At 35.0% G+C, this 16,189-nt stretch overlaps 1 protein-coding gene across 1 annotated transcript in view; it reads left to right on the top strand.

Moving 5' to 3' along the window:
- LOC105489480 (uncharacterized) overlaps positions 1-15,490 on the top strand; it is a 169,868-nt gene extending 154,378 nt beyond the window's left edge. The window contains exon 3 of the transcript XR_011625150.1: positions 14,556-15,490. The gene's annotated coding sequence lies outside the window, so the exon portion shown is untranslated. The remainder of the gene's footprint in view (positions 1-14,555) is intronic.
- The last annotated feature ends 699 nt before the right edge of the window (positions 15,491-16,189 follow it).

The following is a 16,189-nucleotide window of genomic DNA, read 5'->3' as shown; positions in this document are numbered from 1 at the left end:
GTGCCTGGCTAGAATCTCATTCTTTTTATTGGCTAAATAGTTTTCCATTGTGTATATGTACCACATTTTCTTTATCCATTCGTCTGTTGGTGGACACTAAGGTTGTTTCCAAATCTTGGCTATTGTGAACAGTGCTGAAACAAACATGGGCGCGCAGAGATCACTTTGATCTACTGATTTCCGTTCTTTTAGGTGTAGACTCAGCAGCAGGATTGCTGGGTTGTAGAATACATTATTACTTTTTCAGTATTACTATTATAGCATTTCAGGGAAATAATGGCTATGGTCATTATTTATAAAACCTGTCTCATTCTCTGAGCAGTGTCGCTTTGTTAACTGTGGTGAAGACTAAGCAAGGAGACATCATCTGTTACTTCACTGCCATGCTACTAAAAAAAATACATCTTATTTATTAGAATTAATAAGGACCTCAACATTTTCAGTGTACGTCGAACCACAAATGAATTTAGGAAGTAATGCTAGAGTATATCAGAATACAGCCTGAACTTGGTATTTTGTTCAAATGACATTTGCTTATTCTGTGACTTCAAGTTACTGCAGTTCGTTGAATTTCACCTCTTCCCTAAAACTCATTGTATGAGTCAGATAAATTGGAGGTTCTGACACACTCTATGGAGTTCTGACACACTCTAAATCCTCAAGTGTGAATCAAAAAATGCCAGTTATTATTTTATTACTATTGACTTTTATAATGTGTTATGAGATTCTTCTGTTTATCTTTTCTTTTTAAAAATTAATATTTTAACAATATATAATTAGAGAATTATACCTAAAATACAATACTATAAAAATTGTTTTACATTTTTTGCTCCATCAAGGTCATCTTAATCATACACGAAAATTCAATATTTCCTCCCTCCTTTCCTTTTCTTTTTTCTTTCCTACGGTCATCCGCCCCATTTCCTACCACCTTCCTAATACCTTGTTTCTGAAACCCTGTGTTTTCCTGAGGCCCTAGCAGTTACACTGATGGAATTTTTTTTTTTTTTTTTTTTTACTTTTCATGGACGTTTCATTTTCATGATAGCTGATGAATGTGATATTTTTCTTTCAATTGTGAACATGTTGTTGACATCTGTTCTGCAATAAATGACTTTAAGTGCTGCAATTAAACCTTGAAACAGCCTGCTGCACTATGCCATTGCTCTCTCTACAACACCAACTGGGCATATAATGTCCTCTACCACTGGGATTAGTACTCTTATTTCTATCTGTCAATTATTTAGTATTCTTCATTTTACCTGGGCGGATAATAACCCTAATATAGTTGCTTTCAACAGCAGTGCATTAAAATCTTGTGAAACATACTACAAATTATAACCAAGGACATAAAGAAAAATATTACACAAAAAGTTGAACACAATGGAAAAAATTAATGGGAAAGTTGAATGAAATTTTCCAATAGCAATGTCAAGGGAGATAATAAACATTGGGCAATCTCATACTTTAGTAACATCAGAGAACTGCGTCAGCCTCTCAGTATAGATCACCACATTTATGAGTTTCCCATCACAGATTGAATATTTTGCTAATTGTAAGTCCTCATGTAACAAACACATTTTTACAGTTATTTACGATTATTATAATAATTTGAAAATTCTTTATCTCACTGAATATTAAATTTTGGGAATCCCATGCAAGAAATAAGAAGCAGCCAAGTCCATTAAAGTATTCTTTGAACTGCAAATTATTTCAATATTCCATATGGTACTCTTTCACTCAGTTCTAATTCCATATAGAAAATTGTTACTGAAATATAGTCCTCAATAGTAAATAATTTTAGTTGCATACACCATGATTTTTCAGTAAAGACAAAAAAAATATACTGGATTGAGCCAAAGAAAATATCAGAAAATGATATATTCCTAAGTGTAACAGTGTAATAATATTCAATTCATATTATACCTGTGAGGGATTCCTATGAAATTCTATTTTTCTTTTTTCTTTTTGAGACAGAGTTTCACTTTACCACCTATTCTCCAGTGCAGTGGTGTGATTTTGGCTCACCACAACCTCCATCCCCTGGGTTCCAGCGATTCTCCTGCTTCAGCCTCCTGAGTAGCTGGGATTACAGGCACCCACTACCATGCCCAGCTAATTTCTGTGTTTTTAGTAGAACGGGGTTTCACCATGTCGTCCAGGCTGGTCTCAAACTCCTGACCTCAGGTGATCCACTCTCCTAGGCTTCCCAAAGTGCTGGAATTACAAGCGTGAGCCACCACCCCCGGTCTAAAATTCTAATTTAATAGTAACTCTGGTCCAAATAGAATAGAAAACAATGTGTATTTTTTTCTTCACCTCCCAAAAACTTTGTTCTCACCAGTTTTTATTAAAGAACACTGTCCCCAAAAACAGTGTGATAATTTTCTAAGTGTTCACATTCTCACATATGTACCAGGAATAGTAAAAATAATTTTTTCTACACAAAGAAATACTTAAAATAATGTCAATTTTCCTCTAATAGGTTACTTGAAGAAATCCTTCAGAAATCTAGTATGCACATTAATTGAAATGAGTGCCATTGGTTCAGTGGATAATTCTGAGGCTTAGGTAAAGACAGGATCCTCACATTTGAAGATTCATTCTGGCCCTTTTGACACTGGTCTGATCATTGTTCTCAGTGGAGTCTAGTTCTTTGGATGTTTCTGAAAGTTTGTAAGAGTGAAAGTATGCAACTACTAATGGGTATATGTTGCTCAATAATTAAACTCAGCTAAATAAATCATAGCCAAATCTTTTAACTTATTACATCCATTCAAATGTTCAAAATAATGCTTAAAATAAATGATTACACAAGAATTCATAAATGATTACACAAGAATTCACAGGAGTGGACTGAGAATCGTATTTTGATTATCTTGTTGATGATATAATAATAATTTGGCATTTATTGGATGCCTATTCTACTCCAAGTACTATGCCTTGTGATTTATAAACATTTTGTTGAGTCCTTAATTTAACACTTTATGAGTGAAGTTGATTTCCACACTGATGCTTGCAGAGTACATGACACTTGCTGGAAAATAGCCAGGTCGGTTGCCAATTCAAGATTTTATAAAATCCATGGAATCCACCTTAGGAACTAATTGCACTTGTAGTTTACCTTCAAAAAAGTCAGCTGGGTTGATCGTCTTCACAAATGACTAATGTAAACATTAGTGAGCCCACAGATTTGTCACTGAATTGATCCACAACTATTTTACCCATTATTCATGATGAAGAAAACTATTTATACATAGAGCAGAACTTAGTTTTCAAAAGGATGTAAAGGCAAATTCAGGATGAAATTGAAATTACAGAAAAAAAAATGTACACCAGGAATCTGAACTTTCCCTTGTGTGGCATTAGTGAGGGATCATTGAGATTAAAGCCTTTAGAGGAAAGAGGCAGAGGAAGATATTGAAGGAGGACTCTCCAGTGAACACCCCCCAGCAGAAACATCAGTCTTTGATAAGCCTATCATCATTTGGTGAGGTAGACACTTCTAAACCAGACAAGACTGCTTGGGACTGATTGTGAGTTACTCCATGAAAGAGGAGAAATGGCTTGAGAATTTGAGCCAGTATAGTCAAAGAAGAGCAGAAAGAGTTAAACAAGAGAGAAGAGGACTTTCCCCAACCTCTACAGATAACTGCATCGCTTCCCACTAGCTGGTGGATGGTATCAGTTTCTTGAATAGTACCCACAAGAGTGCAGTTATGAACTTCAAAATGTAGTTGATTAATTGGAGGCAGTGAGAGGGGCAGCAACAGCAACTGTGTCCTCTTGCTACAGAACATGAAGGGAGTAGTGAGTGAGTTACTGAGTCATGCAAATTTGTTTTTTCTTCAAGGTGGAGGATTAAAATGACCCAGAATAGCTGCTACCATAGAGGTCTCTATTATGTTTATACACATATGTGAACTATGCTTTATCAAAGAAAACCAATAATTTTCAGATTTCAATAAGATGATAACTTTTCAAGAGAGAATGAAGACGAACGGTAAAAGATGACAGGCTTATGAAAATGAAAAGTTTGAGTCATATTGTCTGTAGCTCTGATAATTTAGAACGTTTTAGCTTTTTCATGTTTTTAAATATAATATCCCAGACATGAAAACATTTTTATAAAGTAAATGTTTTATTTTGACTATCCTTCTCTGTATTACTATCATTAAAAAGCATTTCTAAGCATTTATTTTGGCAGGAGCTATCCTAACGTCATGAAAACAGAATATTGTGGACAGATCTTTACCCTTTCAGGATTTTTTTTTTCTTTTTTTTTTTGAGACGGAGTCTGGCTCTGTCGCCCAGGCTGGAGTGCAGTGGCCGGATCTCAGCTCACTGCAAGCTCCGCCTCCCGGGTTCTCGCCATTCTCCTGCCTCAGCCTCCCGAGTAGCTGGGACTACAGGCACCTGCCACCTCGCCCGGCTAGTTTTTTGTATTTTTTTAGTAGAGACAGGGTTTCACCGTGTCAGCCAGGATGGTCTCGATCTCCTGACCTCGTGATCCGCCCGTCTCAGCCTCCCAAAGTGCTGGGATTAGAGGCTTGAGCCACCGCGCCCGGCCAATCAGGATTGTTAATGACAAGAAAAAAGCATAAGAAGAAGTGATCTGCGGTACTAACTTTTCTCATCTTTCTCTAAGCCTACTCATTTTAGTGTTTATCAGACAGTAGAGGAAGCATGCATAAGCCAAATGCACAAACACACACATGTAAGTATCACCAGGATACCTATGAGTCAAATTATGTGACTTATTTGAGACTGATTTTTCTGTGTCAGTAAATGGGAATAATACCCACCTCATTCTTAGGATTCTTGTGAGAATTAAAGATAGCACAGGCTTAATAAACACTTGGTATTTGCAGTCAATTCCTACAGGGAAAATGATAAAACTGTGGTTACTCTTCATTAGCTCTTTGATAACTACAGATTACATATCAGTGAACTTGTTTTGGGGAAACAGCAGCAGAGAGAAAAAGAATATATAGTTGTTATTTATATCAAACTAGTATCTGAAATAAGTTTCTTTTTTATTTCTCCTTTTTTTCTTTTTGGAGATGGGGTCTCTCTTTTTTGTACAGGTTGGAGCACAGTGATGCTATCATAGATCACTGTAGCCCTGAACTCCTGGGCTCAAGCCATCTTCCCAACTTAGCTCCTGATGAAGGAAGTCTCTTTTCAAATAGAATAGGTAAGAATAAATTTAATGAAAGTTATACCAAACCTATGCACTGAAAACTGTAAAAAATAGTGCTAAAAGAGAGCAAAAAGAAATAAGTGGAGAAATACATATGTTATAGATTAGAAAAATCAGTATTGTTAAAATGGCAAATTTCTCCACAAATTCAATGCAATTCCAATCAACATGTTAGCTGTTTTCAAAGGATACAAAGTATCAAATATGTAGGATGAACAAGGCCAAAGATCTAACATCCAATATGAGAGCTGTGGTTTATCATAGTGTATTTTATTCAGAATTTTTGCTAAATAAATTATGGCTTATTTTGCCACAAAAGAGAATAGGAGAGACAGATAATCATTTAAGATATGAATATTAATTTGTTTCATTATACTAACAATTTTACTATATATATTTATATATTTTATTTATATATAGCGTATATATTTCTAAATATATACATAAATTTGTGTATAGCTATATATAATATATACATATGATATATTTATATGTATTATATCTAATATATGATATGTATTACATGTATACTATATATTTATAAACATACTGTATATTTATATATAAACACATATATTTATTTATATAATTACATATTCTATTTATATATAGTATATATATTTCTAAATATATACATATATTTATGTGTAGCTATATATGTTCTGTATATTTATATTTAATAGATATATTTAAAGCTATACAAATATATATTATATATTTATATAGAGAGTATATATGTTTATATACTCTATATATTTATATATACTCTCTATATTTATATATATACTATATATCTTATAGCATCATATGGTATGCCTTAAATATACACAATAAAAATTGTTTTTAAAACTTAAATCAATAAACAAAATTCATAAACAGACTTGGTTATACTGTTGATTGATTGTCAACAATGATGAATAAGTAGTTCAATAGAGAAAGTATAGTCTTTTCAACAATATTGCTGGAACAACTGGATAGACGCAAAAAAGAAAATGAACCTCTCCATTCAACTAACACTACATGCAAAAAGTAACTGGAAATGGATCATAGACCTAAATGCAGAGGTAAAACTGTAAACATTCTGGAAAAACTATAGGAAGAGAACCAGAAATAATGACCAAATTTGGAATGGTTTTCAAGTGATAATGAGAGAAGAAAAAGTGGAGACCCCAAATATAGACAACCCTTTTGAAGCATTTTTTAATTTAAAAAAGACAGATAAATGGGATAGTGGCTAGAGAAGGTTGTCAAGAGATAATATATAAAGACACACACATAGACGCGCATATACACACAGATATACAAATATATACACACACAGAATATATAAATATATGTATACACATATATTAGTTTGGATGATACTAACATGAGTGTACTTATTTTTTTTTTACTGATGTTCAGCTCATGAGCAGTTGACTTTTAGCAACTAATTTGATCTCTTGTCCTTTTTCTCCTCTAAAATGGGACATTTTATTCACAAGTTTGCAATGATGATTAAATTGCATAAAGTAACATCTACTTGAGTGCCTAGTAGGATGTCTTGCTCACAGCAGCCCCTCTATAAATAGAACTCCTCATTCCAAGACGTGCTCCTTCATTCCATAAACCAAGACATGGCTGCATATTTGGTGTGTAAACCCATGTGTGAGAAATGCTGGGATGTGCAAACACAAATCACTCTGGATCTGTTATGTGCTGGGGAAAATTATGATCTTTTTGGAGAGTACCAGACAGTTAAAGTTGATTGGTTATAAGATCCCATTTAGTGATTTTTTCTGTGATTTCTATTGCAGAAAAGACCATCTTTCCATGTCAACCTAGAGCTTTAGATTTTACTTATGCTACCCCTTTACATTGATGTTTGATTACTGTATCTCATTTAATCCTTGCCAAAACTACGAAAGGAATCACTGTATCAATTATGGTATTGCACAAATAACTTTTAGCTGATAGGCCACTGGTCAAAATCCAGTCTTGTCATCCTGGTACCATTAATGGTTCCACGTCTCTTTCCATATGGTTGGAAAACAACCCACGTTCACCCAGGAATGTGACTTGTTTGGGATAAGTGGTCTCTGGGGCTTGTCTGTCCTTTTCATTGGTCTAGGGTTGTGTCCCGCTACGTGGACTGGACTTTAGCAGGCTATGAGAATTAAATGTTCTAAATATTTACCAGGGTATTCAACCCTAAGTTCTGTGTCCAAGTACATAATTCATCATATTAGGTGTCTTGTTCTTTTCTTCTTTTCCTATTTGTTGTCTTTTTAATCTACTTTAATTATTTTACATTACCTTTTCTGTTTTCTATTATGTTTAATTATTTAAAATTTCAATTAAATATTTTTTGAGAGTTAACAGAAAATGCCATTAAAAAATCAAGATATTTCTTTCCATATCTTTGTCCTCCTTTTGAAATGAAATTATAAAGTAAAAATGCTGATATTTGAAAGTGGCAATATGTGGTCTTCATATTTATATTATGAGTACATACATATGTATATTTACGTATATATTTGCAATCCTTTTTCACTTTTCCTATAAGTGAAAGTTTATAATGTCAAGTTCCTTAAGAATTTAAATTTAGACTTATTTCAACTACTAAAATGGGGCACATTGGTTAATGCCATAAAATTAATAAAAAATACAATTTCCATCGATTGATCCTACTTAATTATAATTCATGGTTGTTTTATAATTCCCTAGGTGCAATGCAGCGAATGCATTAGTATCTAGTGCCCAGGCCAGGCTGTAATTCAGGGAACACCTGCAGCCCACAAGATGGAGCCCCTGGGAGGTCTTCCGTACTGGCTCCGCCCTGGCACAGCAATGGCTAAGGACAAACCATGCCAGGCCAAGGACAGCCTCCCCCTGCAGATGTGGGGCCAGCTGGCTGCGGAATGGGGACCTCAGAGTGCAAATGTCCATCCAGATCTGAGTTAAGCAAATTTTAGGTTTGACTCAATATTTATCACCACATGAGAGTGTTTAAATCAGAGTGCCTGGAAAAGTTAGTGGATCGGTGTCAGTTTACTGCACAATAAAATTTTATGCTCTCGTTGTGAGGTGGAAATGGGGCCTTGTCAGAGGTACAGTTACAACAGTAAAGTGAACTTTATGATTAAACATATATGACTGGGGCCTATTAAATTATGCCTGGGGCACAGGTAACCTGGTAAGAAAGCATGCATTCAAACACACCTCTGACTCTTTTTAAAAAAAAATTTATCCAGAGAATATACTTCTTTCCATATGGGGGCATTCCACTCTTCTCAAAATTCTCATTTTCTCACAGCTTCAAAGCCCCATATTATGCTGATTGTTACAGATGACCCAGTGGCTCAAGGCCAATCCACTGAAATTTCCTAGTCAGGTGGCTCATCAGTTTTTCAGAAATCAAATTCGGAGCAGCCAACATATTTTAATTCATACCTAATATCCCTTCTGTTGTTCATTTTCACTTTGATTAGCTGTCTCTCAACATTTCAGGGTAGCTGTTTTTGTTCTTTGTTTTAGAAAATTTGGGTTATTGCAAATAGTCTTTCCGTGTGTGTGACAGATTACCAAAATCTGGGTGTATTAGTTCATCCTCATACTGCCTTAAAGAACTACCCAAGACTGGGTAATTGATAAAGACAAGAGGTTTAATTGACTCACAGTTCCACAGGTGGTACAGGAGGCTTGACTGGGGAAGCCGCAGAAACTTACAATCATGGTGGAAGGGTTATGGGGAAAAAGGCACATTTTCATATAGTGGAAGGAGAGACAGTGAAAGCGGAAGAGCTATGCACTGTTAAACAGCCAGGTCTCCTGAGAACTCACCCACTGTCATGAGAACAGCAAGGGAGAAATCTGCCCCCATGCTCTAGTCACCTCCCACCAGGTCCCTCCTGCAACACTGGGGATTAAATTCCACGTGAGATTTCAGTGGGGACACAGAGCCAAACCATATCACTGGGCGCATACGAAGAGATGTAAAAACACACAAACCATGCTATTTTAGACACCCCAGAGTTTACTCAGCTCAGTTTTTATTCAAGCAATGCCTTTCCTTACTCTGAAAACAAGAATGGATTTCTAATTTCAATGAACACAAGTTTTATATCATAGCTCTTAGAACCATAACAGTAATACCTGACCACAGAGAGAAAATATACAAAAGTTATAAAATGTCTAGGTCATCACTGACAATCTCTGTAGGAGGAGACAATAGTTTTGTCATGGTTTTTAATTTAGGATTTCTTTGTACCGTGATTTTTCTGAGAAAGGTAAGGTTAATGTTGTCCATCCTATGTAAGGACGTACTGAAGCAGTAGATGTCTTTGGGTACTGACATTTTGACATGCTTCTGGGAGACAGACAAATAACTTCGATGGCTTGGAGAGGTCCAGAACCTCTATAGTTTTCTGACTCCCAGGAACCTCCATTCTGTCTCCCTTCTGGTTCGGGGCTCTGCTCTCGCATTTTTGCTGTCTCTGGGCTGCCTCATAGTGTGTCGGACATGAGCCTCAGTACCAAATGGGCCAACAAGAATCCTCTCAAATATAGAGCATTGGTAACCAGGTGAACTTCAGGTATGGCTTTTCAGGGAACCTAGAAAAGAGATTCTGTACCACCCTCCAGAGAGCACATTTAGCAATCCCACTTGGACATGTATGTACAGCCCGGTCTCATTCAGACTCAACCACTGGGGCTGCTCGTCATTCTTTCCCACACAAAAGTTGCCAAATACACCAAGGAATGGGTAAATTTACAATGGATGTTGATAGGGAGGCATACAAGTCGAAATAACATCCTAATCTGAATACATTTGAAACTGAAGATATGTAATCACTGCTTGCAGAAAACCAGGAGAAGCAGACTTTTTGAAAAATTCATTTAATGCTAAGTGTTATTTGCTATGATTGTATTATCTAATGCCGAATTCACCATTTAACCTAGAAACTTTTATGCCAATAGAAAGTCAACAGGTGTTCTATTCAGTTTCTTGTTTTGACTCCCACGTTCACTCAAGCCTTTTAATACAGCAACCAAACGTAATGTATTAGGAATTTGTCATAGAAGACTGTCCAACTGTTGCTTTATTACTTTTTATATTACACTAGAGAAGTTTAAAGGAATATGTGGAAAGAAATAATAAAGAACTCTCATATATAGTTGTCTCGATAAAATATTATTTTTCTAAATATAGGCCTCTTGAGCCTATGAAATTCATATAAAATGTCTAACAATATAATATGTATATTTTAAATAACTAACCTTAGATAAGATGTATTGTATGTGTGTTTTGGCATTTACTTGTCTTTTACATTTTTTTTTTGGTCTTTTCACAAATGCAATAGAAAAGGAGATTCTGTGTGATCCCAATATGTGTACAACATATTACTGAAACTCACTTGCACACTTAAAACAACTTCTTTAGCTTATAAACCTTTTTTAGTTAGAAATATGGAAACAATTACAAGTCTGAGCATGAATTAACAAAGAAAATCTTATCTCTACCCCTCATTTGCTTTTTATTATCTATTTTCTTTTTATTGAATTGGTTCATGCCAGGCAGTCTGTGCCATCTGCAGCCCAGGAGAGAGTGTGAAATAAGATGGGATTGAGTCAGACCTGTTTCTAGAAGTTGAATTCCAAGCTTAGGAATTTGAGATTAATCTGCTGACCTGTGGAAGAAGGAAAGTGATATAATCAAAACTGCACCCCAGAAAGACTAGGCAGTGTGAGTGCTGTGCGTTGAAGCAGGAGAGAAAGTGAACCAGAGAACAGCATGGGGAGGTATCACAATGGTCAGTCCAGGCTGTGGTCTCCAAACTGAGCTGTATGGGCCAGTCAAGGTTGGGGATGCTTTGTAACCTGTATGTACATTTATCTTCAAATCATCCTTTCAAAATGTATCCTTTGCACCTGTTTCATAATATACCAAATACAGTAACACTTGTGTATCATATGTGGGTGAATTCATATAGATTTTTTGTGAGGGGTTTCTCATAACGATTTACTGGTGGGGAGTGTGATTTGAAGACCAAGACTAGGTTTCGGGTAGGGACAATGGAGAGGAAAGGACAGACACAGAAAACATCCTCCAGGTGGAGGGAGGGAGCCAACTGCTTAATGAGAATTTTGATATTTAAGGTGTGAAATGAGAGGAGTGCAATGAAGTCCAGAATTAATAAGTTCGTAATGGGCAGGTTTTCAGGGCTTCTTGATCAAGAAATCAGATAATTATCTTTCCTTCTTTTACAAAATATTACCAAGAGGCACATGAATGAGTTTACACATGGGCACAACTTCATTTGCACAAGACAATCAAAGATGTATTAATTACATTCTTGTAATGACTGAAGCTGAGTTTAAGTGCTTTTTTGTACATTCTAAAATTAAGTCACAGTTGTATTAAACTCTAGGAAAATTTGATTAGTTTGATCTCGGTCCTTATAGGACAACAAATGTCAAAGGTAGTCAAAAGATGGCGACTTCTTCACCTTAAGAAAAGTTTTGGACTTTAGCTTTTTCATGTGGTGAATTTCCTTATTACATTAAAATATAAATCAATTTAAAGTCTTGTAATTTGCATAAAATTCTTCAGAGGCAGACTGTAAGAGATCCTTCATGATTGAGCCTCAAAGTGTGAATAAATTTAAGTTTATATTTTAACTAACAGAGGATCTTAAAAGTTATATTCACTGTAGAGATCAACTGAATCCACATTTTCTCTTCTAAGGCATGACACACATGTATTACAAAAGTTGGCTCATAAAAGAAAAGCTAGCATAGCTGGAATATTTAAATTGCCAGGTGAAAGAACTAGGAGAGTGCTAAAGGTATCAGAAAATAAAGCGGATAATTCTAGGACCAACATAGAATGTCTTTGACAACTGAAGAAAGAGCCTATGTATATGCAAAGCCTATTGCAATGGCTTTTCATTATCAGAACAAGGGTTAATCAATCTGCCTTAACTTCCTAATCCTTCCACAGTTTGAGTCTGATTCCAACCAAAATATGAAATGTTACAACAAAATTAATGCATGGCCCTAAACATCTGGTTTTCTGTGACTACTTACTCTCCAGCTCATAAAATTATGAGTTTTCCTATCAATACCAATGAATGTTAAGTTGAGCCCCACAGTTGCATGGTTTTAGTACATAAAAGAGTGTATTGGTAGCCTGCCAATGTTATCCCTTTGCATAGAGACACATCAATTCTCTACTTCTAATACTAAAAGTCCATCCATAATATATACCATAAGAATGCACCTCCAGAGCTATTTTGAGGATTTTCCAATTAAGTTTTGAAAATCACGTTTGCTGTGTAGTCCATCTTCTCTGTTTTTATCATGTCTATGTCAAAGAAGAGTTTGCAGTATTATTTTAATGCAGAATGACCCTTCTCTCTAGGCTTTTAAAACTTAATTACAAAAGGTTCATATGAAGTGTCATTGCAAAGGAAAAAATAAAAGATCAAAACACATTCATCCTTAATTAGGTCTGAGAATTACCTGTAACAACAATATTAAAGCAGTATTCTACCTGATGTCTTTGACCTTCTTCGAGAAAGTTGAGATCAAAGTTGGGGCCAGTCTACCTTTGAGGTTTAGTGGAAAAAGCAGAGTGTAAAACAGAGAAAGAGGAACTTAATGTAATAGCAAATTTCTCCCTGGTATTTTCTCCTTACAGAGTTCTCACGTGGCTGTGCCCTGCTATGTTGAAAGGTACCTAGGAAGGGAAATATGGGAAATATGTGCACAGCCTTTTCTAATCTTTAAAACAGGGAGCAAGAGAGAAAACATTTTTGCTTTGAGACACAACATTCTCACCAGTGGTAAAGAAACACAATCTAGTTAACAGTCTCTTCTTTTTATTTTAGGTAATAAATAAAGTGTATAAAAGAAAACCAGATGCATTCATTACAATATTGCTATGCATGGCCAGTCGAATAGTAGCAGGCCACCTCTATATAGTCATTAGAAAGGGGGAATACATTTCTCCTTCAATATATTGCGTGAGTCAAGTTATATTAAATAGTACACTGGAGAAAAAAAATATGTCACAATTAACTGGGATAAATCCCAGGAATGTGAGAGTGGGTCCATAGGAAGAAATTCATTAATAGACTCCATTATATAAACAGGTCTAAAGGGAAAAATCCTATGATAATCTTCATAGCTGCAGAAAATGTGTTTGACATTTTTCGACTTTGAAAAATTTTATTTGTAGAATAAATAGGAATTGTTATAAATGTTAACGTATATATGTACATATACATGTGAGCATATGTACACACACATACATAGAATTAGACAAAAGAAAGTAATTAAAAACATAGGAATGAGAATAAAAGAATCAAACCTATTTATTGCAGGTATTATAATGTTATATTTAAAAATTCACAAGAATCAATGGAAAATTACTGGAATATGAGAATTTAGTAAAATAGCAGGTCATATAATCAATAATTTATAATAATCACCAGGCATACATATATAGCAAATAGAAAATATAATAGACTGATGTATCATACAAAATTAATGTAATACATACAAATGTAAGATGGTAGGCAGCAGTAAACTTTAAATTCTAAAATATTTTGAAGAACATGAATTAGATCTAAATGAAACAAAAACATGTCATGTCTATTTTGCCACCAGATGTCATTTGGCAATATGACTCACATCTCATATACCTCTGTCCCACCAGGTCTTGGTATACCTGCTAGAACCCATAGTAGATGCTCGATATATCTTTTTGAATAAGGTTGACTAGATGTTCATGTGTGGATCTTCATCATTGAATTATTTGGAAAGTGTCAAATATTGAAGTTTTACACACCAGCAAAAGACCTTATCTGAGTCACTGAGATTTCCTTGAGACACAGAATTGACCTTTTAAATCTGTAGATACATATCTCACTTCTTATAAAATGGAGTGATTCTGCATATTACAAAATAACTTTTATCCTTATATAATGATTTTACTTTAATTTCCTTTCAATACTAAGTTACCATAGTAAGTTAAAATATTTCTCAGTTGAATAATAAAGTTAAACCTCATTTACAACCAAATTTCTGGTTCTGTAATAGGGTGATACCTATTTTTTCATGCTTACTGAGATATATGAAAGTTTCAGAAATTGGGATAAAATTTTTCAAGTAGACCTGGTAAAAGCTTTATGGGGGAATTATGATCTGGTTGTGATTTACTGTCCAGGAATCCCAAGCTTCTTCAATGGTTATTTAAAAAGTTAATTAAGGTTAAATAAGGTCATAAAGGTCCTAATTCCATAAGACGTGTGTCCTTACAAAAAGCAGAAGAGATACTGGACATCTGTCTCACTCTCTGTCTCTCTAGGCATGCGCATATCAGAGGCCATGTCAGGACAGTGAGAAGGCAGCTGCCTGAAAGCCACAAAGAGAGGCCTCATCAAAACCAGTCCTATTGGTGCCTTAATCTTAGACTTCTCGTCTCTATAACTGTGAGGAAACTAATTTCTGTTATGTAAGCCACCCAGTTTGTATGATATTTTGTTATGGCAGCCTGAGTAGAATAACACACATATTTTCTTCCATATTGTCAGAAAAGTCTCTTTTACCATAAATTAATTTTGATTTTGTTATCATTTCACAAGCATTTGTTGTTCAAAGCCATAGTTTCATATGCTGTACTAGACACTGGAGATACAAGGCAGAATGAGGCCTTGGAGCCTGTATAAGCTAGTCCAGAGATGGCAAATACAGGGCTCTTAGCACCTTCCAGTCCCTCCCAGGTCCCAGCTGCTAATTGATAACAACACAATTCCCCATGGAATTGAACATTACAATCCTGCTGAACATAGAATAAGTGCCAAATGATCAGATTTACAATGTACCAGTATAAAGGCGTTGGCTAGCCATGGTCCACTGCTATTGCAGAGACACCTGGAAGGCAAGTTGTTTTGCCAGGACTTAGGTAAATTTAAAGAAAAAAAATAACAAAATTTATGAAGAAAGACTTTGTGTGCAATTGTGCACATACAATAATAAAGAAGCTAGGTAGGCCTTCTGAATCGTACTCTTTTTGTATATTCATTGTTACCATATCATTTCTAGAACCTCAGACATATGTCAGATTTTCCTACTTTATAAACTCAATGATTTCACAGTATCTCAGCACTTTCCTGCATTTACTCACATTCAATGCAAATGGAGATTATTCATATACCATCTGAAAATGCATTAAATTTAACTTTCACCACTCAGTCACCCATCTATTGTCGTCCCAGAAAGTTGCTACACTTCTAAGACAACATAAAACTTGCAACTTGATATTTATTTAACCAAATTCAGAATATTTGTAATTCATTCATTAATTACCCTCATTTCTCATTTCTAAATTGGTAAAAATCGCCTCTTTAGCATTTCTGCAGTCATTTTTTCAAAAATGATTATTTCTGTCTTTCTCAACAAAAAATATTATTTTACCTTTAGAAGCTTGCAAGAGATCAATTCCACACAACTGAAAATGCCCAAAAGAGTCACACCCTGATTTTTTATTACTATTAATATAAATATATTGTAACATTATTTGAAGTCAACAGTGGAGTTATATTACTACATATTTTTGGCAGTTTGCTTTAAACAATGAAAGATAAGATGAAAATATCATTATGAACAGTTTTATCTAGAAATTATTATTTGTATATCTGACTATTGTAAATAGCTTCACAGAACTGGCTAGGATATAAATGAATGAAAACAAAATCTTGAGAGTATTGCCTCTGATATATCTTGGATTTGTGTCCCCATCCAAATCTCATGTCAAATTGTCATCATCTCCAGTGTTGGAGGAGGGGTCTGGTGAGAGGTGATTGGATCATGGGGGTGTTCTCCCCCTTGCTGTTTTCAGGATAGTGAGTGAATTATCAGGAGATCTGGTTGTTTGAAAGTGTGTAGCACCTTCTCCTTGCCTCTCTTCCTCCTGCTCCAGCCATGTAAGATGTGTCTCCT

This window comes from Macaca nemestrina, chromosome 6 (genome assembly GCF_043159975.1).
Source record: "Macaca nemestrina isolate mMacNem1 chromosome 6, mMacNem.hap1, whole genome shotgun sequence".
Lineage (NCBI taxonomy): Eukaryota > Metazoa > Chordata > Mammalia > Primates > Cercopithecidae > Macaca > Macaca nemestrina.
Note: the sequence above shows the minus strand (reverse complement) of the source record. Positions and strands in the feature narration are given on the sequence as shown.